Source organism: Contarinia nasturtii, unplaced genomic scaffold (assembly GCF_009176525.2).
Source record: "Contarinia nasturtii isolate CC-2019 unplaced genomic scaffold, AAFC_CNas_1.1 Cnas_scaffold_1182, whole genome shotgun sequence".
Lineage (NCBI taxonomy): Eukaryota > Metazoa > Arthropoda > Insecta > Diptera > Cecidomyiidae > Contarinia > Contarinia nasturtii.
In genome coordinates, this window is record NW_022198526.1 from 2314137 (window position 1) to 2331198 (window position 17062).

General features: G+C 35.1%; 1 protein-coding gene across 4 annotated transcripts in view; it reads right to left on the minus strand.

The window, feature by feature from the left end:
• The window catches only part of LOC116344908, an 89578-nt gene that overhangs the window by 58767 nt on the left and 13749 nt on the right, over positions 1-17062 (minus strand). Inside the window, exon 1 of one of the 4 annotated variants that reach the window (XM_031773768.1) lies at positions 6406-6604. The exons of 2 other annotated variants lie outside the window; for them this stretch is intronic. The gene's annotated coding sequence lies outside the window, so the exon portion shown is untranslated. Of the gene's footprint in view, positions 1-6297; positions 6605-17062 lie in introns of those variants that run through there. One more of the 4 variants, XM_031773767.1, reaches the window with a different exon arrangement.

Genomic DNA, 17062 nt, shown 5'->3' on the forward strand with positions numbered 1-17062 from the left:
AATGGATGTGATACGGCAATATAAAACAAATGCAATTTCATTTACAGCAAAACGAACAAAATTTTAATTTGAAAAATGAAAAATGAGTGCTAATGAGAGAAAGAAAACAAATTTCCCATCGAAAGTAAAACAGAGACAGAGAAAAAATCGTGTATGGTAAACTCCAAGTGAATCATACATTATTTCATAACCAGATCATGCTGAATTTGGATAGTTTTTTTCTCTATATATTCATTTTTTTTCTCTGCATTATATCGTTTGATGCCTGGAATTGAGTTGAGAACACGTCCGCGACCGGCTCCTGAACTTAGTAGGTACAATTCCAAATGGAATGCAACGAAACTCGAATCGAATGTGTGAACGGTCAGCATAAAATTGCGATAGCGATCGTTTTAAAACGCGAATCACGATTAAGTTGTTAATAGATTTTTCTGTATGTTTGTTACCCCATGCGAACATTTCCTAATTTTCTGAAATTGATATTTGCCATTTCGATACCGATCACTTTTGTTTGCGCTCTCCGAATTCATGAAAGTGAACATATGTTTCAATTATTTGTTTTCATTTTCAATTTTGGTTTACGATTTAAAAAAAAAAGCACAAAATCTAAGCTCACATTTTGCAAGTTATCTGTGTCCCGTGTCGTGTCATTCTGTGGCCGTATTCGTCGTGTGCGTCACCGTTTCTCATTAAAAAGTGAAATCATGCGAAAACTGCAATGGCAACAATCTCGGCATTAATGTACGACATCGCGTGCAAATAAACAACATCATCTCTATTTTGTTTCCCTTCTCATTCTGCTTGTGTGATCGATGGAGAAAAAAGAATCAAAATGTCAACGACTATAATTTTCCAAATCGGATCCGAGCGGGAAATAATTCACGTGAATCAAAGCGCATGATGACATTTTTTTCCACACTTTTTGAATAACAAATAAAGCAATTTTTTATTCTGTTTAAGTTAATTCATCGTTGTATTGACTTCCGCGAATTGATTTCAAGCATGTATTTTTTTTCTTGTATGAACTTGTTCAAATCTTTAGCATGTTTTTGACTTCTGTTCGTTGACCATAATCATTTCATGAAAATGAAAACAAAAACGACCGTTAATGTGTTAGCATTGCATGGTTATTTTGACACGATCTTGACAACTTAAACAGTCGTGGTTTAAAATAATATCTTAATAATACAATGATAAGAAGTAAAGTTATGACATTCAAAAATTGCCATATTTTTTTCGTTTTTGTTTCATTCGAATTGAAATAATTGCGGTTTCAAGTCATTGAAAGGCGGCTCGTTGTTTTTCCTCTTGTCATAGCGCTCAATGTCATGTTAACATTTGCTCGGAATGTGTTAAAATCTATCGGCTATAAATAGTATTGTTTCTCTTAGCTTCTAAAACGATATCGACACTGATTGACTGGCATGACACACCTAAGTCTTGGACAAATCTATTGAGTTGGTAGCTGAAAAATGTCAACACAATTACGAAACAGACGCCAAACATGTCGGAAATAAAATCGAGTGGCTGGACCAATCAACGACAACGACCTAATATTGCATTTAACGAATTAAATTTATTTCCAGTAAAATTCAATTGTGAAATCTTCATAATAACCACCAAAACAACGACGATTCAATTTTAAGTTTATTTTTATGACTTTTTGTCAATCGTTGAACTCAGAAAGAGATTGTTTTGAATTTTATTGTTATTATTTCCCTATTGAAAATTCGTTGGCATCGATTCCATTTATATGGACCCAACCGGCTAAGCCTATAAAGAGACAAAATGCGAATTCCCCTCATCTGTGCCATCTTGTATTCCATAGTTGAACTCAATTACAATGAATTGAATCGAAAAAGAGAAAAAAAACAACAACAGTAACATGGCTACATAGATCTGTTGACCAGTGAGATACGTATAGCAATGGAATGAAAGAATGAAGAAAGCGTATATGTGTATGTATGCATCAGCACGCATAGATGTACAGCTCTGTGTGGCCGTGCTATTGTTGTTGTTTTTTCACTTTTTCATTTCAATGCTACAGAATTAAATTCAGTTTTTGCATCTAATTCACACTAAAATCAGATGGCGCTCATTAGCGAGATTCGCAAAAAAAAGTCTCCAATCTCATACAAATATACACCGGCTGTATGGACCACACAAAGCACACACAAAATAGTGTATTCAACTGACAAAATTCAATTTGAATGAGAGAAGAAATATTTGGATTATGTCTTTAAGTGGTCGAATCGCTTTGGAATTTGTCTGAATAAAATCATTGCCAATAACAATTACACACGACGGACAAAAAGAATGTCGAACCCGAATGTCGATATTCAAACGAAACGTAAAATAAAACGAACAAAATTATTATTGTTGCATTGTATTTGATGCATTTGCATATGGAATTGGGGTTAAATGCTAAAAGCTGAACACTTATTCGTAGTTACTTCAATCGAACACAGAAAAAGCGGAATGAAATGGCCTGGCCACATTTATATTTGAATTCGTACAGTTTGCATGAGCATATAACCGTGGCATTACATTGTTACGGCAATCAATTGACATGCGGCATGGCCACAGTATCTTGATAGCAATTTGGCGATAGAAATCTTTCACACCATCGATTTGTTCGGTTTATTTTTATTGTTTCAAGCGAATAAATTGCACGGAAACAAATAAACAATTAATAGCGAGAGAGAGAAAAAAAGTACGGGCAAAGAAAATCAGCAACAGCAGTCAAATTGCCGTTGGATCCCATTAATACCAGCAAACTAATCGTGCTGCTTTGCATTGTTTTCCGTAATATTCGCAATAATGTGTCACGTAAATTGTACTAATTTTTTTTTCTCGAGCCAGGCAATTTTTATCGTGATTTTTGTGAACCCACTACCGTTACATGTAATGCACAAAATTGTTTTTAAAAAAAACTTACTGACAAATTCTATTTGAAATGATTGATTTCGATTATGTTTTTTTTTCGCCAATCGAATATTGAATGTAGAAATTTAAACGAAGATATAAAGTGCCGATAAATTTTGCAATACATACACTATGGCATATACAAACTTTAAGTGGCATAAATAATTGTTTATGACGAAAGTTTTGAACATTTTGCTGATTGAATCAGCACAGCCGAAATAAATACGTGATTTGGTATAACGGTTCGCTCTTGACTCCGGCTCGGATCAATAGAAAAATCAATTAATGCTTACTTGATGCTCAATGCTTGACCCGACTCAATAAATTTTGCTATTTCTCCTCTGTGCCCGATGTACAAACACAATAAATAACTTTGTCCAAATTGATGGATGAGTTTATTTATGTTTGGACGGTTTCAATTTGTATGCACGAAAATGATTTGGTTGTTGTTGGTGTTAGAAACGACTATACCAGGTCAGACATGCCCAAATGGAATGCCGCTAAGTGAATTGAGAAAGATCTTTTTTTTTCACGTTTTCAACATTGATTCTCTATAAACCTACACGTTAATTTTTGATAGAATAAGTTACAATATCATCTCCGTTGAGCTTCATCTCAAAACATTTTGTTCATTATGATTTGTCACTGGAGTTCAAATTCCATCCAAACATTTGGCCTTTCTATTGAAACCGTTGGAATTACACATAAAAAACATCATTCATCATCTTCTGGACGGCGTTATGTTATTACTTGATTACGTCGGCATGATTTGTCGTATCACTCATGTTATTTGATATTAACACCAGCAACATGTACAATTTGTACATATCGTGTGTTTATAGAGCCACCAAAAAATGATGTGAAAATGAATGTAATGAAGTGACGCCGTTGAACACGTATTCAAAGCGCAATCTGAAGATGAAATTTCATTAATCTGGTTTATAATTGAAGAAATGTCGTGCAATATTGACAAAAGCAATCTTGAATATCTCTTGCAACAGAAATATAATCTGTTTATCATACATTTCATTTCCTAACTGTGTATGGCGTTAAAAAACATTTGATTATATGTCGAATTTTAATGAATCCGCTACTTTTTGTTGTTGTTGAATCTTAAAATTATCTTTCCACAAGAGAGTGGAGTGAACTTACATTTTCAATTACTTTTGAAGCAAAAAATGGCATAATGAGCCGACAATGTAACAATGAACCGCACACATATCGTTAAAAATTTAATGTGTTTTGATGTGTTCTGTCTAAATGTAAATAATTCTCTCTCTGGAAAATGTTTAAGTGTATTCTTTCCGTAGCACTACGATACTGTTTCGGCAAGTTGTTTGCATAGACAATGTGTCACTTTCGAGCGAATGACACAGTGACGATGTTTGTTTGCCCATTTTTTTCTTCTCTCTCTTCACGCGGTCGATTTTTTTTTTAAATAGAAATTTCATTCTTTTGTGCTCATGGCAATTTATACACTTGCTGTTGTCTCATTATAGGCTTGTTCGTTTCATAAATGAAAACGCATTGTTCATCAATCGCCTACATTCACCTCTTGTCAAATGAAAATTACAATTCTATTGGTTGGTTTTCGTGAAGCGCCTTTCAATGTGATGTAAATCTTGATAATTGTATGAGCAATTATGTTTCGGACATGCAAATAACAAAACTATTATCGTCATTACGAAACTCGGCTGAAAAGATGACGAAATGCACACACGAATAATGGACCTTCATCAATAACGGCAGAAATGGTACAATTTTTGATATTTACCACGATATCATCACACATATTGTGTGTGATGTAATAACCTATGTACAACGATACGGATGTTATTTGCACATCATTAACACGATTAAAAATCATTGACAAAAAGTGTTTTGGCCTGGAAATATAAGGTTCAGCATTCTCGTGATCCAAATCAAATTGAAATTTTCCGAGAGCATTAAAACGGAATAAAGGTTGGAGTAAAGGGAGTTTTGTGCCTAGCATAACGGCGTTTACGTTCTGCTCTCAATGTAAGACTTTCACGGTTCATTTTCAGCTCGAATCGACTTGAAATGCATAATAATTACACACTTTTTATAATTCAAAAATGTTTCATAACGAAAATTCATGTTTGGTTCAATGTAAGTGAGTGGCCTATCTATTTATCTCTCCCATTTGACGTAATGAACTGCGATCAATATCGCTTGAAAGTTAACTATTGAATAAATGATGAATACATTGATCTATCTCACTCTTTCATCGTTTGATTAGCATTATTGTTCGGTTTTTCATCAATCGAATTTCAATTCGAAATGCAATTAATTCATTTTCATCGATTTTGATCAATTTTTTCGCGTGATTTTTTAGACCGAAGGTATTTCGATATCAAATTATCGCGCATGATCAAGGAAAACATGCCAAGTAAACAGCTGCAATCAATGTGATGATCGAAAATGCGAATTTTTTTTTCTCACACGATCAAAGAAGAAGAAACATTTTGATGTGGCGTCTGGTGATACATTTTAATTTAAACGAAACATGACATCGCACTCACGACTTTAAATTCGCTTGAGTTTGAGATCACAAGCACACGTTTACGAAATGAAGAGTGCGATCAGCGATGAATTCAAGTGGGACAACCGCATTCTGATCGTATGCAAATGCCACAATATCCACCGTTCGGGTAAACATCATTTTGATTTTTAGCTCAAAAATACACAAATGTAATAATTCACTTGTTTGTATGCAAAATGACTTTCTCATGGACGCGCATTTATGCCCGGCACATCGCATCAGATTTCAATACGGCATTTTCATACTCATCGTGTATTGTTGTTTGCGCTTTTTTTATATTATTGCAAATTATATTCTGTTGTTGTTGTTTTTTTGTTTTGTTTTCAAAGTTAACAAATTAATTAAAAAGACAAAGGAAAAAAATGCACGGTACTAACATCAACCGAAGGCCAAGATGTAAATTAGCGAAAAAGAGATGCAAATAAAAAATCTGAGAATGTTGTCACAAATATTCATCGCAGTCTTTTTTTTCTCATCACCATGGCGGTTTTTCTATCTCAAATTGCATTTATCTTGTTAATTGAATTGGTAAAAACCTTGATAAAAAAAACTGTGATTTCGTAAGTGATAACACAATTTTAACGCAGTTCGATGAAACACAGATTATTCGTCAATCAAATTGCAAAGCAAACTTCAATTCTTTCATCTTTTTTCAAAAAGCAAGTAGTCACACGATTATAAAGTGGCACGTTCGATGAAATAAAAACAAAAATAAACCGAGATAAATAAACACTGTGTCAACGCGAGTAAAACAAAAAAAATAATGCGGAAAACCACCTGCTACAACACAATCCGCTATCGGCACTTACTTTAGAATCACAGCGAACAACTGAATGAATCTCAATATCTGTAAATCGCGACTCGAGTGATTCAATAAACAAAATCACACATTCATTCACCGTCACGAATTTTCTTACTTTTCTTTCGTTTGGATTCGTCGTTGGATGCCGCGCTGTTTTTTTTACGGATTTATTCCCAATTGATAGTTTCAATTCGGATGACGGCAGAGCACATAATATGAAACAACTGCACAAACAGAACTCAGAAACAACAGTAATGACGAGAGCGCGAATTCGAACGGGCAAAGACTACGTAAACTGTGTGTCTCCGTTGTAACGTACTTCGTTTTGTGTACTGATACCAGCCAAGACTGAAAACGAATTTGAAATGAAAATTTCCGCCGCAAGACACAACAACAAAAAAAAACACACACGACTTACACACAGTACAATAAAGCTAAAAAGAGAAGAAGAAGAGAAACAGAGCTCTGATGACAAAATAGTAAGATTCTGTCTCACTCTAACACACCGAGTCCCATCAAACACTCACACAAATCGCACCGAGAAAAAAGTCTGTTTCGAAAAAGTGCGAAAAAGAAGAAGTTGCGAACGTATAAAATAGAAGACGAAAATACAACAGAATTGACTGGATATCGTACATTTGGTAGAGAGCAAAAATAAACAAACTGCGCATTTGTGTGCGTGCTTGTAGTATGCACATTAACGCTTTTATAGAAAACGTGCTTGTTTGCGCGCAACCAAGCTATTGTGCATGACTTGAAATCATTTGAGCCGAGAGTAATTTTCAAAAGCGATCGCATACAAATGAATCATGTTCATGTTCGATTTGTATACACACCGTCAAAGTCAGGCCCGATCTTATTATACCCATAGCACTATGTAACAATTGCTATATATCCATATTTTTTTTATTGTTTCTCTTGTTGTTGTTCAGTATTTTGTCGATTCTGTCAAACTAGCAAGCGCGAAAAAGAAAAATATCTACATTTGCCTCTCAACCAACAACATCACTACTCTAAATTCATTTAATTCTCTCGCTCACATACACCAACAACAATCCGACACACCGTTCGCCTCATTCGCATTATCTTTATCTGTTTTCTACTTCTCACCATAACTTTCGTACTCATGTGCATTTTGCAATGATGTAATAATACGTGCGATGGTTTATTACACGAATCGCTGTAGCACGAGATTTCAGCAAGTGGCACTTTTATTCTGATGCACTGGATCGCAGCACATTCTTACCTATTTGGAGTAATGATGAAAGTTTTTATCGGAAGCAAAAATAAAGTTCGCAGTGCAGAAAGAAAACTTTGAACATAAAAATCGCTGTAAAGTTTATTGTCCAAAGTTGAAAAAGTAATGGACTTTATTCGAAATGAAACTATATTGGCGCTTCTCGATATACGTCGATTTATCCATCCGTCTCTGTTTTGATGATTCAAATGAATTTTGAGAGCACAGCCCACGTCTTGAATGTGATTTCAGTTTCTTTTTTCGCTGCATTGTCGAACTCTATTGCAATTGCTATTGGCTGCAAAAAGAATAAAAAAAACAGCACGTTGTGCTCATATGAACCGAATGCTTGAAAAATCATTTGTGTAGCTTTGAGCGTTCGCTAAAGTCAATTATTTGATACCATTTAATGCTGAATTACAGCACATAAACACACGCCAAGAGTAAATACCATGGAGTTGTGAAGAGTATCATATCCACTTTTCGTCTTTTTACAAACTTAGCTCTTCGAGAGAGAAAAAAACACACACACATTCAACAACAAACAAAAGCTTCGCACTTTGTAAAAATACGTCGTGATGTCCGCCTGTGTACAAGTATGTGTTTGCCAGGCAAACCTTGCTTGTGGTACTCTATGCAACCGATGTGGATTAATGTAAAACGCGATGTATTATTTACATGGTTCGGTTTTTTTTTTCGTCTCTTCAACCGTAGTAGTGAAATTCCATTTGAAATTCAATAGACAAAGCCAAATGTAAGAATCATACTCTGAACGTGCATTGCAAAAAGCAGCATCAGCACTGTATTTCGAGTGGATTTATGTGAGCTCTCATAGTAATAGCATCACTAGATAGAAGAAGAAAAAAAACAGCGAAACGTGTAGCTTTTGTTTATGACTCATTCTTTGGCAAAGGCCCGTTTGTGCGCGCTTCATCGCTTGATCCATCCACTTCGCCTGCCTTTTTCAATACAATGTACATGCGAAACGCAGTTTGCAATATAGACTCTTGTCTTTGGCCACACACACACATACACACACACAACAAATGGCAGATCAACACAATGCCGCAAATCGAATTCCAAAGAAAACCAAATCAAGAAGCAATGAAAATCAAATACGCAAATCAAATAAGAATAATAAATACACACTCACATTGAAACGATTAATGATGTACTTATGCACAATGCAAAATAAATTACTCAGATACTGTGCTGAATGAAATTATATGTCGACCGATGCATACTAATTAATTAAAACAGCAACGTTTCATTGTTTCATCGCTCGGCAAGAGCAAGAAAAGCAACAGTGATTGCCTGGTGCGCCGTTCGCATTCTCCGGGCTCTTCAAGATTGTGTTTATTCGGTAGTGTGTATACGACAAATTGGGCATCAAACGCTTCTTTGCTTTTTTTACGCTTTTAAAATCAATTTTTCTGCTTTTTGTGGCAGATTAATTGCATGATTGTGTGATGATATGTTCGGTTGAGTTTTTGTTGTCGATTATTATTAGACATGGCAAGTCGATACATTGGCAAGTAATTATTCTTATTGCATAAATTAATGTTCGATTCAGTGATACACTCGATTACATATACACGTTTTGCTTGAGATTTATAATTCTGTACATGCTTAACTTTCAGAGTTGAACGATTCATGTTTGCCAATTGAATGCAAAATCGATCCGCCATCCAAATTGGATGGAAAACAGTAAGAGATTTTTTTCATAACGAGAACTCATTTTTTTTATTGTTGACTAATTTTTGGCATTTTGCTTCCGGCGTGTATATTTTTGGACAAACGAAAAAAAAACACATGTGCTGTTTAGAGTTAAGGTGGTAGTAGAAGAAAAAAAAACATACCGAGATGATTAACATATAATTCTGTTGGTTGTAATTATTATTCATGAAGAAGCTGTTATTAGTTATAATCAATATAATCGATCGAGCCGTAAAATCGCATTTTCATTATAATAAAATGCCATATAATTAGAAACAATTTATCAAAACTCGGTTTTGAGGCAGCATGTTGGAAAAATCAAGGCAGTCATCATTTTATATGGAAAAACACCTACGTACAATCATTAAACTATTTCCACATAAATTCTTTTTTGAATCGGCGCGCTCAAAAGGTTCCATCCGAAACCAAGTATACAAATTTTCGGTGCAGTCAGCTTCAAAAGAGTAAGAGAGCAAGAGAAATGACTTTTTTTGTTCACCAAAAAGCCCTCTAATTTGCTGAGACTACACATTCCAAAACACATTTGAAAAATAGAATGAAATGTGTGAGTGTGTGTGTGCGCCCAAAACATCTCATTACGTATAACGGTATGTTATGCAAATAGAAAACAAGAAGACGAACAAAACGACGACAATAAATAAAGAAACAGTGTCAAAATCAAAACCATATAATTTTCAACCTAAACGATGTGCTTCGTTTCTGCCCAAGCATTTGTATTTCAACAAATGAAAGAAATAGCATAAAAAATGATCACGATAGCATGGCGCTGCAATGCATTTTTTCTCTCTCTTTTTTTCATTCGATAGCGCTGACAACAAACGCCACACCAAACCATGACGGGAGAAAATAACAAAAAAAGAACAAATGCTGTTGATTGTAAATTGTAACACGGTTCGCATTCTGCTTAGTGGAAGTGTATTTAAATTCAATAAAAACCATAATAAATTTATGTACGACAAAATAAAATAATTGCATATTCAACTTCGATTGCATCAGAGCGTCGGCTCCACTGTAGCCTAAGCAAAAACTCACACGTATAACAGCAACAGCAACAACAACAATTTTCACAACCGAAACAACAAACCAAGCAAATACGCAACCATTTAAAGCAACGGGATAGCGATTTTTTTTGTTTGCATTTAAATTGCTCTCTGCCTTAGCAAATTGTGTCTTGTTGCAATGGAATATATCGAGCGACAGCAGGAGAAAGAGAGATGCAAACGGAGAAGAATGAAACAAAAAAATAACAGCACACAACTGTAATGCTTGAGTTTTTATTGGTGCGCTTGGCGAATTCAATTTGCAGGTTGCATGAGGATCAGTGTTTTTTGTCTCTGAGACAGAAAAATTCTCATCATATAATGATCGTGTATTTGGGCCTGGCATTTCAAACAAAAACGAATTGCAGCGAAAGAGAAAAAAACACACACACACACCAACCAAATACAAATCTCAAAATAAAATCGTTTGCTCCGTTCTTCGATTCAAGCTCATAACTCTTCTGTATTTCCATCATATTCATTGGTGTTAACATATTTATCTGCATTTTTATGTTGGCAAAAAAAGGTACAAAGCAACAAATTCTCTAGTGAATGAATCGATTCTATGCCCATAGTAAGCGATATTCCTAAAGTTCAACCGCTCATGGCCATTTTTTTTTCTTAACGTTTTTTTTCTCCATCGTGTTTTTATTTCTTTTGCTGTTTGTGAACGTGTTGTGCACATGACAAGGCACTTTGGCGTTGCTTTTTGTGTCTAAACATCATGTACTTATTGTACTATTTGCAGTATTTAATTTCCATCTATTTCATTTGATTCAGCTAAATTATGAATTTAATAGCATCTTTGAATTTACTTTCGCTCTTTTCGGCCCGATTTGATCAGTTTCAGTTGAATAATGGCCCGAGGTAAGGTTCATTATCGTTCAACATTATCATGTAATCATCAACGGCAGCGCATCCACTAAACATAATAAACCGACACACACACACACTCATACTCAAACACAATCCAACCCACCATTTTTACGCTATTAATAAACTAACTGCTCTTGCACTGAAAGACTTTTGGCGCTGCAATACAAAACAAAAGCGTGCGTTCGATTGAACTTTTTTTGTGCTAAAACGAAAATCGGTCGAAATATTTAGCCGAACAACAGTGCAACGCTTCTCTATTGTGTAGAGACACAAAATCGAGTGAGCTAACCATCAATGTTGAATGCACACAACGATTGTATCAGTGAAAAGAAGAAAAAAAAAATGTTGGCAAAAAGAGAAGAAAAAAAGTGCACACAAATCGAAGTGAACACTTTTGATGAAGAATCAATAGACAAAGCTGTTATAATATTGTGTGTATCGCTCATGTGAATTGATGTGATGCAATCGAGTTGGTGTTTTGGTTTTATTTTCCGTCTCTCGCTCTCTCCTTTCTCTCTTTCTAGAATTTTCATAAATCAATGAGATTCTTTGGCTGGTGAGACTTTGTCGAATCGCTGAATCTCACATGTTCCATTCGCATTTGGTATTACGATATTGCATTTATTGGCGTACGCTATTCGGTTCGCTACGGATGTAAATCGATTTTGTGTTCAATTCTTTGTCGAGCACATTTTTTTCCCTCTCGTTCTCGATTGCTCTGTATTTATTGACCATTTGCCAACTTCTATTTTACCTAATATGGGCAATGATAAAGAAGTGAGAAGTACTCATTCGATCTAGAATGCGCGATTTGTTTCGTTCTGCTTTTTCGTACAATTCAAAACACTTTACGATTTTTCACTTTCGATCGATTGATTCATTTCTTGTGAAATGAGCCGCACTTTCTGCGTTGCTTACTTTTGCCGCACGGCACTTAACCAACATACAACCATATATTTTATTATTGTGTGTCCAGTGTGTGCGCGCGCACACACTCTTCACAACCGATTATCGTTCTAAATGCAATATGATCTTCGTCGCATAGGCGTAAATATGAGGTGGTTACGTGTTAAATTATGTGCGAAGTAATAAGCAAAAGTAAAAAATGATAATTATAGGGCAGTACCGGTGCTGTATCAATGTGCGTACTGCAAATTATTATCGTTCATTCCCAAGCAAGCCAAAGCATCTTGAAATACATGGAAATGCGCCGCGCGCTAATCGCGCACTATTTCAAACATGAATGTACGACGTAAATACCAAATTCCAAAAACAAAAGGTAAATGGACGAATTGTGGCGAGCTGCTGTAATTTCATTTAAATTTCGATTTCGTTCGGAAAATGTCTTTGATTTTGAGATCGTTTCCATGTTTATTTTGGTTGTAATAAGCTTATCGTGCAATCGTTCTGACGGAAGTTCAACAATTAAAATCCACAGAAGGCTGTGTAGCTGATTACACATTTTTGTTTGCTCATTACAAGCCTTGGAAAATGTTTCACCATTTCATGGGCTCAGACATTGAAATTACTTTCGCTTTCTTTGACCATTCGGTCCAAAGTAAGTGTATGCGAGTATGAATGCGACGATTGTTTGTTTTAGCTGGTGTTTCCTCTTCACCACACCAGTTAACATGCACTGACGATTCACTTCTGCAAAAGAGGCTCTGGTTGCCCATTCCATACCATCTTACGAAGTAAGTGGAAACAGATGTTCTGCTCACGTTAAAATAAAGTACACATTTTGTGATGCTCCATTGTACTGGAGCTTAGTGGCAGTTGTCTTGGGTGCTTTATGACTCGTAACATTCATCACGCCAACTGTACAATGTTTCAGCTCTTAATGCGTCGTGATCGAGTTAATTTGCTTTCGATGGAATTTGTGTGAATATCGTTTGCAAAACGTGCATGCAAAATGTCGTAATCCAAATGGGCATCTCGTTTGGATAATGCTGCCGCTTAGAAGAGCAACATTCATGCAAAAGCCTTCACAACGAGGACAAAGACATGCATATTTGATAACCGTTTTTTTACTCTCTTTTGTTTGGCTTGATGGTGCTGCACCTTTGAGGATTTCCAGCATGCAATCAATTCATAGAAGATTCAAATAGAAATGTGTTTACGGACAAACCGATTGCACCATCGGAATTTGCATACGGCGATGGGCTATCGTGTCATCCATCACCAATTACCGTATGCAACAATAGCAGCAACCGCAACAACAGTGTCTTTTGTAATGATTTTTTAATAAATATGTGTTGCTGGTCCTAATGCCTTAGTCTTGCTTGAATTACGTTCCAACAGCCCATTTCTGAACAATCGACTCGACGCGAAAAAGAAGTAACTCAATTGAATGCATCGTTGAGCAAAACGATATCGATCGATTACATGTGTTATTTCAATTAAATGTGAATAAATAAAAATATCATTCACTTCGATCAGATAAAACAATTCTGGGCCCATCCACCTTTGTGAAATGTGCCCGTTGCTTGCTTCCATTTGCGAATACATCATGACAACGATTCCGAGATTCATCAACAAACATTACAACTGAATCTATGTGCTCTCACAATGTGAAAACAAAAATTTACGAGCACAAAAAAAACGTGCCACAACTTATGCTAACAAATCGATTTTGAGCAACGATCAATCAGTTTGCACAGACATTTTTGTTCGTCAGGCGATTTGCAAAAAAAAAAATATTTCACTTTGACATTTGTTGCAGTTTGCGTGAATAAATTGAATTTACTCTGGCTAATTGTGGTGTATACAGTGAAGTTTAACCGAATTATCGATTCACACGCACGCACAGATCGTGTAGCGACGGGACATCGAATAATTTTGCTCATTGTCTGCAGATTGAAATGTACATTCACGACGGTTTTTGCGGTCTATTTATATACTTTGTGTTTGATTGGATTTGCCAATTGTATGTCATGTTTATCGCCTATTTGAGCTGTGGGAATTCACCGACTGTTGTTGAAACGACAATATATGCTCATGACTCCAGAAGCAGACAGACAGTAAGTAAGTCGACACACGACAGTTTCACTCTCTACACAAATTCAACTCATTTTACTTATTATTAGTTTTATGGTTTTATTTTTTTGTCATGTTACTTTACGTCATAATAGCACTCAAACGCCAAATATAACAACGGAGCACGCCGAAGCAGACCTTAAGCATAACCAGTAATATTCGATAGTTTAGTTGCACTTTACTGGTTGTATCGTTCGCCAAATGAATTCCCAAGAAACGTTCGTGCCTTTCGTTAAAACGAAAGCATGAAAGAATCCATTATCGTTTCTTTTTGTTGTTTTTCTTTGTTGCATGGTGGTTATCATAATGCTAGGGTGTGGTTTTAATTGAGTATTTTACTCTATCCAAAATCAATAGATTGACACAAATTTTTGTACTCTTTTTTATCTATTCAGGCGGTAGTTAACTGCATAAAGAGACAACGGAGTAATTTTTGTAACACAATAATCTCAACGAATTCTCACTTTTATTGTTTACTTTTGTGTTGTATCTCTTTCAAATCCAAACACAATCCAATGGAACTATTACATCAATTTAGTTCGTGCACACACATATTTTCTGCTCTTTTTGTGGCTTTTTGAATTGCGCCGCATTTTGCACTCGATATTGCACTCCTATATACATTTTATGCGCTGAAACCAAATTTGGGAATTTCTTTTTGCTCACAACTTATATTGACAGATATAATTTCACAACTAAATGTCGTGCACGATTCGTTTATGTCAAAATACGATTTTGAAAGAAAAATTTGGCCCGAAAAATGTGCCGCTTTATTCATTTTGTTTATTGCATTTGCAATTCAACAATTTCGAAATCGTTAAAAGCAAACAATTATCACCAACGTTGAACAAGTGCTGGAAAACACACCCACCACGAAACAATGGGAACATATGAATGGGGTAGAATAAAAACTACTTTTCGAAAAATTGCTATTTTAAAACGAAACCTAAAAAAAATTTCAATAAAAAGTGAATCAATTTTTTTTTGTCCAATTGAAGTGAATCAAGAAAATTTTGTTCAATAAAAGTGAACCAAAAAACAAATTTCATTCGGTTTTTTCAGTGTAAAATACACTAAAATGAATTTTTTTTTTGGGTTCACTTTTATTGAACAAATTTTTTTTGGTTCACTTCAATTGGACGAAAAAAAATTGATTCACTTTTCATTGAAAGTTTTTTTTAGGTTTCGTGTTTAAACATTTTTCGAGAAGTAGTTTTTATTCTACTCCATTCATATTTCTTTAAATTTTTCACTTATTCGCGACAAAATGTCAATGTACGACTCGTGATTCAGTAGCATATACATCGTTTCGTATTAACAAACCGAAGAAAATGGTTCACGGTCAATGTACCGATACATTAGGCGGCATTTCTTTTCATAGAAAATAAAAGCAATTAATTTATCCAATCTTTCAATTGAACATAAAGGAAAATCTGAAAACAAATATTGCAAAAAAAGCAGATCGATATGAAATTAACTAATCGACGATAATTGTCGTCGATGTTGTTATAAGTTGTTGGTTGTTTTTCGATGCGCCGGTTAACTAACACACTCCAAATATGGATTTGCGATAAACATTTTCCCATCGAGTCGGTTTGAAGAATTTCCATTTACGAGACGGTCGCTGGTGGAATAGCAGAAAATCGCAATTAGACTAGTTTATCTATTGCATCTGGATGTGCGGCTCTGGTTTTCTTAATGCTTGTGTTAAATCAAACAATAGAAACGGAATGGCTCGAAACTCAATAGTTTCGACTGAAATCAATGTATGTGCAAGTGTTCTGTTCACTTCAGAAGAATCGGACGCTTTCACGTGCGCCACTTTTTTTCTCCACCTTCTCACAACATTTTATAGAAAATATTCAGCAGAAAATCAGCAATATAATAAATTACGATTAAAATATGATATGGCGCGAGCACGCATATAACATTACCATTTATAAAAAAAATAATACAACGTTACTGCTAAAGGTGAGTATGTGTTGAGAGTTTACGATTTTTCATTTCCATCAGATAAGAATGTATGGTAGTTAGTGAACGCGCGATGCAATTTTCCATAGTTTACTTGCTACAATTTCAACAAGTATGGAAAAAAAAGCACACGCTAATCAAAAATCAGGTAAACTTGTGTGAAGTGCATGAACGCAAGCATTTAACTGTTGCGCGACTGTCTGACAAAGACATGAACGATAGAACGATCATTACGCGCAATGCACACATTCATGTCGATGCATTGAAATGAAAAGCGAAATAGTTTTCGACGAGACGAGATGTGTTTTTTCAACGACCAAATTTTTTCTCTCTTTTCTAATTTCTGTTCCGTTTCACTCTCCAAATTTAAATGCGCACACATTCATTCAATGAAAATAAAGATCACAGATAAGTGGCCACGAATCATTTTCAATGCATGCACATTTTTCATCACAGCACTCAAAAGCAGATCACAGCACTATGTAATTTAAGTATAGAATAGCACTAAAAACCCACCTAACGTACGTGATTAAATTACTATAAATTCATATAAAGAGGGAATTTGTTGGTATTTCGAGTTGTATTTATGCTGAAACATATGTATACACGGGCCATAAAAACCCGATAAAATAGTCACATTTTTTTAGCTATGTATCCATTATTGGATTTGAGATCTATGCAAAATAGTAATTTTGGCATTTTGGCATTTCGACTTTGCACACAGCGATAACCTGTCCGCGAGATCAAATTGTTTGAAATTTATGTATTTCGAGAACATGCACACACTCACACACGCACACACACATACATAAAAAATGCAACCAATAACAAAATGATATATTCGATAGATTTGTATTCCCGAACAATAAACTATA